The sequence below is a fragment of the Seriola lalandi genome, unplaced genomic scaffold (assembly GCF_002814215.2).
Source record: "Seriola lalandi dorsalis isolate HSWRI2012SDOR001 ecotype SW California unplaced genomic scaffold, Sedor1 jcf7180002052129, whole genome shotgun sequence".
Lineage (NCBI taxonomy): Eukaryota > Metazoa > Chordata > Actinopteri > Carangiformes > Carangidae > Seriola > Seriola lalandi.
In genome coordinates this window covers 978676-986085 of record NW_019522682.1, presented here as the reverse complement: position 1 = coordinate 986085, position 7410 = coordinate 978676, and the positions used below count along the sequence as shown (strand labels likewise).

At 39.7% G+C, this 7410-nt stretch overlaps 1 protein-coding gene across 3 annotated transcripts in view; it reads left to right on the top strand.

Annotated features, from left to right (window-relative positions):
• The window catches only part of cacna1bb (calcium channel, voltage-dependent, N type, alpha 1B subunit, b), a 167903-nt gene that overhangs the window by 55000 nt on the left and 105493 nt on the right, over positions 1-7410 (top strand). The window lies entirely within an intron of this gene.

Genomic DNA, 7410 nt, shown 5'->3' with positions numbered 1-7410 from the left:
TGTAATGATGAGGCTTATTTTCTAATCTGTATGTTTTGTGTGTGTGTGTGTGTGTGTGTGTGTGTGTGTGTGTACATTTTCAAGATAATTTTGACTTTTTTTTTATATGATGCAATTATAGCTCTAAAACCCAATTCTTGAGAAAGAAACAGACAGACAGACATGCAGAAGTACAAACACTAGACTAGACTCAGATTGTACAGGTGTAGACTATTTTGCTCCTGTAATTTTACATCACCATATCAACATGCATTGCCATACAGAACATTTTTTGGGAAATTAATTTGATTGTTTTTGTCAAATCTGGTAAATTAAAATAGCTGGAAAATCAGGTCACTTCACCACATTAATGAAATAATTTTGCATTTTGATTAAATTTCCGTGAAGTGCTCACGCTCAGTGGTTTGCTACAAAGACATAGACTGAAGATTGTGTAGAAATATCATCTAAAGAGGTCTACTGCCTGATCATCCAAATCTAATCCTCAGCGTGTTTTGTCAAAACCTCCTAAGTTGTTTTCAAAATGCCGTGTCATGGACCGAACTAGCAGAGAGAGGAAATATGGATGCAATTGTGGTACTAGACAAAAAAAGGTTTGTTTACCATAATCCTCAGGGGAACATGAGCGTCCATACCACAATCCATAGCAATCTGGTCAGTAGTTGTCAAGAGCAGTTGAACCAGTCAACCAACAATTTCATCCGTGGGCCTTTGAGTCTGAAGCAAACAGCAGATCAATGTAATTTGAGATTATGTTGATAGTGGTCTAGTAGACACAGAAAGATATTAATAAAGCTTTAAAGCCATACACTGATATGATGCTTTCACAAGTACCCAGAGTATGAGAGGCTGGTGAGGGAAATCTGTCAAAAAATAAAACTACAAATATGCATTTTTTTTTTAAATTTTATTTTCAGTTTTGTTTCCAAAGGTTTAAAAAGAGTCTTTGGGCTGGTTCAGGTTTAATTCTCACCCCTTATTCTATTTACTGAGCAGAAATGGCACACAGGCGGGTCGACATACATAATACAACAGTGCCAGTTCAGCAAGCAGGTATTGAATTAAAATATTCACCAGTTGGTTCTGTTAAAATGTGATGCAGAAAAGCGAGCAGAGAGACAGGTGGAGAGGCAGACAGACAGTCCGTGACCAGCTGGTAGTGTTCAGACAGACAGGCAGGGAGGCAGTTATTCAGTCAGGTTGTCAGCACCATGTTCTCTTGTCTGTCCTCTGGGAGCCCCAGTCTCCTCTTACACACACATCCTGGATGTGTGAAAAACTCAATCACAGCCCCCGGCCCCCAGCTGGGGAGGGTCGCAGTAATTAAACTACATCACTCAGCCTCACGAGGAAGCGGCGTGTCACCATTTTCCTATCTTTTTCTCAGCCACATCTTCCTGCCTGAGTCCATCTCTGTTTCATTTCAGATGTTTTCATTTTCTCCATCCAACTCTTTCTTTAAACAAGCTAGAACTTGTTGCAAACTTGAAGCAAATAAGCACTTTCCCCAAAACATCTCACTGTTCTCTCAAAGCTAAATTAATCATGTTTTAAAGCGCCAAAACAAGCTCGCCGCAAACAACACAGTTGTTGGCTTTGAAAGTTGTTACAGCTAATCTGTTGGCAGGCAGCTTCCTATTTACACATCCTATAGCAACATTAGCATTATTTAGTCTTGTTTCTGTCCACCTGATGAATGTAACTCCAATATTCACTCTCCTATTAGCTCTGATTTGGTCCCTGCAGATTCCTGAGAAGAAAACATTTAGCTGCTAGATATTCCACTTTCTTGTCCAACTAGTATTTGCTACAGTGTGTTTATAATGGAATCTGCCTGCTGCTGCTGGAAACTAAGTTTAAGAGGAGCAGTGAGACTGAACCTGACTGTGAAATGAACCAAAACAATGAGCTAAAAGAGGCATAAAAAGCTCCACATAGCTGCAGGGTTGTTGTTAATTCTCTGTGGGTTAATCTCTGCAAGCGACCCCTTCCACATTACATGCACCCATTTGATTAGTGGAGCTTTAATTTCTGCCAGAGGGGCGTAAAGTTGTGTTCATTCATTGGCCACTTCACACTTCCATTCATGTTTATGAAAGCTCAACTGTGGAAGCGTGAGGAGGGAAGAGTGATTCAGTTCTAAAAAGCATGTCCGTTTACCAGGGAATGAACATGATTATCAGTCACACAGTCACGTTTGAGCACGTGCATTTTTTTTTTAAATTAATGAATTAATTCTTTTATAGAATAGAAGTATGTGTTTCTTTATTTGGATTTAGATGGACAGCATGAATCAGTCTGATCTCGCTGTCTTGTTCTGCCATTGTCTCTTCAAGGTTAAATTAGTTCAGGTTCTATTCATAATCCAGCGATAAAGGCTTAATCACAGGATCCTGAGATATATTTGATGAGTCTCAGAGGAAGTGGGTTCTTGTATCGTGAACGTGAGAATCTGTGCACCTACAGCAGGTATGGTTGAACTCTTGTGCGTTTGCTTTGTTGCTTTTGTATGAATGTGTGTTTGTGGATGTATTTGTCTATTTTCCTTTCTCTATTCTCCGAAACCTGCTTGAACATACTTACATGATACCTGTGTGCGACAATACTGCTCTGTGTGTGTGTGTGTGTGTGTGTGTGTGTGTGTGTGTGTGTGTGTGGTGTGTGTGTGTGTGTGTGAGCAAGTGACAGACGATAGCATCACCCTCCGTATTTCCTGTGCCAGTGTCTGGCGCCCACATGGATATATTGTGGTGATGATAAAGGGATATTAAAACTCATAGCTTCTTCTTGTGCCTGCTCCCTGCCCGACCGTCTGTCTACACAGTCATCAAATCATCCCTTCACAGGCAAATGCACACACACAGACACACATACACGTGTGCACTTAGCAAAACAAAGTGAGTTATTGATTGTGGAGGGCATTAAAAGAGGGATGATTCATGTTTTTATATCCGCTTTTCATTCTGTGTCTTCAGGTCACAATGGCTTTATTCACTGTGAATAGACTATTCTTGTGTGCTTCTCGTTTGTCAATTAACGTCATACACAGAACACTAACATTTTTTAGGATCCTAATGTGTTGTAATTGTTAGCAGATGTAGGCTGGCAGGTGTTTGGCAATTCGGTGTATTAAGGTGACTCAAATAGTTACTCTGATTGGTTGTTAGGGTGTTTTCAAATAGTTGCAAGGTTGTTGCTAGGGTATATACCGTGGTTACTATGGTCAATCTGGGTGGTTACTGGAGTCTATAAGGTGGTTTCCATGGTGATTCAGTGTGGTTACGAGGTCGTACTCTATGATTGGGTGTGCAGTCTGCAGTGGCACAGTACATATCGTGGCAGGATTGGTGGTAGCAGTGGTTTAAGAAGCAGTAGTGGTGGGTCATAAAATGGCCTATCAGGACAAATATTGAATTGCCATGTTTCAGAAACATGGAGAGACTGTTTGTGTATCATTAAAGACCTGAGAAAATAAAAGTTATCTTTAGCTTTATGAGTTTGAATTTTGTTTGTTGTCATCAAATCCTAGAAATAACAGCACTGCTTTTAATTCCTTCTATGCTGTTTCTTTACCTAAACCTATCATCTTTATTTCCCGGTTTAGATGCTGGGTTATAAGCTTGGTCCAAATAAGGACCACCACCTGGGCATCGCATGATGTGTGGTTGACAGTCATTAGTCTAATTAGAGCTGACATAGGATGGCCTCTGACCTCTGTGAAGAGTTGAAAAGTGAAGAACTGCAAAACTGAGTTGGTAAATTGTGTATCTTGTAGTTTTTTTCAGGAGCTCAGCGATTGTTGAATTTCTTTTTCTTGCTGATGAACGGTGAATTGGCAAAAAAAAAAAAAAATTGTTACCTACACATACTTCACTGTTACAGATGTAGGAGCCTGCCTGTATCATTTAACAGCTCGTTGAATTGTTAATTCGTCCCCCTCTCTATCTGTTGCACCAGTGCGCACATATAGTGTGGAGCTTGTTTCATCATTTTTAGGCTTGTTGAGCACAAAATTTTCATTTGCTTTTTTCTTGGGTTGAACTTGGTGAAGCTGCTCTGTCATGTCTGGTTAATGGAGGCTCATCCTGCTTTGATATATAGGTAATGGGTTGTGAGATTCCTCTGTTACCTTTCCACTGTGTACCATGAATTTCCACGGTCGTCATTGATTTTATTTGAATCAAATTGAAATGTTTGGACTCAAATGAGAAAAATGTAATATATCATTAGTGGTTTTTAGTCACTATTTGGTGTTTTCAAGAGCAGTGATTTGCACAATACATTTCATGTTGTCACATGTAGTCCTACATATATATAATGTATATAGATAATGAAAAACTTCCCTGTAAAATTTCATTTCACAATTGATTGGGCACAGTGGATTGTGGGATACTGAGATCTACAACAGACACACTTGTGTCCTCCAAATTTGTGCAAAAGAAGTGTGTGTGTTCCTCAGCCACATCTGGACGAGCCTTTGATTTTGCACAGACTCATGGATCCGTTATGACGAGAATTCAGCCTCTGGACAGTCATGAACTAAGATGCAGCCACTGTGAGCGAATGTTTTAGCACAAGGTAGAGAGACTCAGAGAGAGAGAGTGGGTTTACATGTTCAGCACCATGGAGAGAGACGGAGAGACACTGGGTTTGAATGTTCCAGCGCTAATTTTATTCTTGACGGTGAATTTACTGTAGGTTTGAATGCAGGGCTGCATGTCTGCTGATGTGCAGGTATTACTGTAGATAAGTGGTGTTAAGAGGCTTTTTGCTCTACGCACAGGCCTCATCAATATGTCGTCTTCTACATCATCCCTCAGCTCTGATCTCTTACTTCTCACGGCATATTTTTTGATCTGGCCTTCCCACATAAACCTGAAATATATAAAACAGTATGATAAATAAAAATCATAAAGTGCACGTGGGAAACTGTAATGAGAAAATCATTTGGAAATCCATCACTGTCAGAAGTTGATCAGCTGCAAAGCCTGAGCATGAAATATGTATAAAACAATATATTCCTTATTACTAAACAGACACTTTCATCCCAGAAGACTGATTTCACCCATAATGATAATTCCCGTAAAGCACAGATGTGCTTTATCAGTTACCATGCCAACTGGTAACCAGGGAGCAATAAGCAACCTTTCTTGTTTTCTACTGTTTCTGTGTGTGTGTGTGTGTGTTTGTGTGTGTATTTGTGTTTGCACTTGTTTTGAAGAATTTCTTTCAGTTAGTCATCAGTGTGCTTCCCTCTACATAAAAGCTGTTATACCCTTGAGGATTTTCTACCTGCTTTGGGACTCCCTATAGTGCTTAACTGAGAGGTTTAAAAAACAGACCCATTTGGGATGTTATAAATAATATCATTTATACTCTGTAATGCATAAAAAAACAAGGCAAACATGGAAGTTTTCTTTTCTAAGTTGGTTGCAACACAAATGTAAGGCAGAACTCGCTGCAGAGTGCCACCAAAAAAAATGACCACAAAGGCACGAAGAACAACTAACAAAGAGAGACAAGGGTCATTTCTAGTCTAATCTTTCAGTCTGTGTGGGGGGTCTTTCCCATGTCTTTATCCAGAGGCCCATTGTTCATTATCTATTCATGGATTTGGCATTTATTTATTCAATAAAAATGAAGCCATTAATAATCTACAGTTTATTATTCTATGGCTTTTAATTTGAGTCTTAACACATTTTTCTCATTTTTCAAATGAGCCTCCCTTCTTTAGAACCGTGCACCTATCTGGCCTCACGATTGAAAAGTTTTTAAACCCTCCCCTGTTAAACCCCGCCCTGTGTAGCATACTGTGTAATGTATAATTGTTTAATGTAAAGTCCTCATCAGGTTATTCAAACGTCCCACACCACAGTACTGAGGACTTGGCCTCAGCTTCTTCAGTCCTGGGTCCAGACCCACATCACCACTGTTTTCAGCATGAAAAATAGTAAAGGGAAAACTCAGTGGCAGTTCAGTTTCAGTTTCTCAGGAGTGTTTCTTCTCTGTCATTTCTCTCAGGCAACTGCTGACAGAAACTGATGTAACAACCTTGCACCACTGAGCGTCTGTAGCGCACAACCAAACACTGGAAATCAGTTTCCGTCTTGTGTTTACAAGACAAAATGTTGATAGGAATAGTTTAGCTTCCCTGGAAGTTGGTAGAGACATATCACATCATCTCTGTTTAAATCGACAGCCATGAAACAAGGTCTCACAAAGTGGGGAATGTATTGGTATGTCTCTCTCTTAGATTCCAGATCAAATTGATATCATTCCTGCTGGTTCACTTATCCTCTGTGTCTTTACAGTAATTCTTACTTTCATAGTCCTACTCTCCTTCTTTTTGACCTCTCTCCTGCATGAACTGCATATCTCTTTCTTTCTCTTTTTCTCTCGCTCTCTCTCTCTCCTTAGCCTGGAGCATGTTTTTTTTTCTGTGTGTTTCAGTGGAGCACTTAAGTCTCCCCCTCTGTGTCTGCCTGTAATGAGGGCTGCCAGCTGTGGCTCAATGGCCAGCACACACACACATGCACACACACACACACGCACACACACACACACACACACACACACACACACACACACACACACATGCATACAACGACCAGCCACAGTCACTTCTCCACTTCTAGGTAAAAGCGGAGATAAACAGCACATGATGTAATCAGCTACATATGCGACCAACCTATAGGCTGTGTGTGTGTGACTAACACTAAACTATGTTTTCACTCTTATTAAAATGATTTTCTTTGTTTTACTTCATCATGAACTGCATATATTTGTGTTTTGGAGAGAAAGAAATCAGTTAGTTTGAAGACATCACTCCAGGAGACTCTCACCAGTTTTTGAAAATGTATAGAACGTAAAAAATGTATTAATGGAAAAAAATAAACATCAGATTAAACGTAAATGAAAAAAAAAACTCATTGTGTCAGTGCTGCAGTGATTAATTCACCAATCTGGCAATTTATGGAAGAGTAATCAACAATGACTTGGGTTACTGTAAATTGAATAGTAATGCACATTTTTCACAGTTTTCAGACAAGATAATCAGGAGATAAAGCAATAATGAAAATGGAAGCTCCAGTTGCAGCCTAGTTGTGATCACTTCATCATCATTAATCAGCAACAATCTTCATTATCAATTAATTCTTTCAGTCATTTGTCAAGCAGGAGTAGCAGGAGAACCACGTATTCACTAGTTCCAGTCTCTCAAATGTGAGGATATGTTGCTTTTTCTGTTTTATAACACTGGTGGTCGGACAAAACAAGCAAGACATCACCTTATAATAAGAACAGAAATGGTTAGTCAGAGACTTATATTGTACAGCAGTGTTTCCTCTAGGATTTTTTTCAGCAGTGGGGGCATGCTGTCGGGGGGGAGTCAGAGTAGAGTCAGTGGCAAAG